Raw genomic sequence first — 1,153 nt, 5'->3', positions numbered from 1 at the left:
ACAGTCGCTGATTCAGAAGCGCCAGATTGTCATAGCAAAGTCAGAATGACCTCCTCTCCTAGGTTCACGAAACGGTCGTCCATAAAATGCATTACTGTTCTGTTGTACGTAATGTTAAAGATTCCTAAATGCATCTACTTCGGAAGGTCAAATAAAGTGCTTTTGCTTTGGTCTAGAAACACACAGCGTCTCCCTGACATGCTGCTTCAACACTAACTGCGGTTACTGAAACCACGCCTTCTTTCTTTGCGTGAACATTTGGGCGCATTATGCAAATATTTCCACATAGTGAGGTAGATATGTGGGGGCGTGTTAGAACGAGCCGTTTTAGGGGGGCGTGGCAGAGTCTTAACTTTGATAAAGAATATCTCTTTGGTTTTGAGACTTTAGTCTTTGCAGCTTCAGGGATCTTATCTATGCACAATCAGCTTGTAACACTCCAAAGAGAAACGAAAACTTGAAATCACATCATATGACCCCTTTAAAGAAAATGAAGCTTTCTATTTGTCATGAAAACATGCACACAATGCAAGGATTCAAAAAGATGTTAAAAAACTATGCAATATGTTATTTATTGCTTTTTTCTTTTGTGGTAAATTTGATCTTTCTTGACTATATCCATGAGATTCACACAGTAAGAAGTGATTAAAACAGATCTGCTCTATACTGGTGTACTACTCATAAATCATTTGCACACACACACACACACACACACACACACACACACACATACACACACACACACACGTGTCCTTGAAACTTTATCCAAACTCTTCTAATTACATTACCCCACACAACTAATTGATAGAGATGAGTGTGTTAATCCACTAATTCATTTCAGATATCTGTTACTCATTTGTAATCTTGATGCCACTGTACATTATTGGCTGCAGTGTGACATGATGGCTGATACACACACACACACACAGGACCTCCACAGGGCTGCTGATGGGAGTGTCACCCCCGCGAGGAATCGTCCAATCACTGACACCCGCGATCAAACCCCACACAGCCCACCTTCTGAGGTATTCATGACATGTGACCTCAGGTGACCTTACAGAACCAGAACCAGAAAAGGCTAATCTAACAACACAAAACACACAATACTGGCTCAAATAGTTAACTACAATTTTTGTTTTAAAAAATTACAACT

This window comes from Sinocyclocheilus grahami, unplaced genomic scaffold (assembly GCF_001515645.1).
Source record: "Sinocyclocheilus grahami isolate Dianchi unplaced genomic scaffold, SAMN03320097.WGS_v1.1 scaffold758.1, whole genome shotgun sequence".
In the NCBI taxonomy this organism is placed as follows: domain Eukaryota; kingdom Metazoa; phylum Chordata; class Actinopteri; order Cypriniformes; family Cyprinidae; genus Sinocyclocheilus; species Sinocyclocheilus grahami.
Note: the sequence above shows the minus strand (reverse complement) of the source record.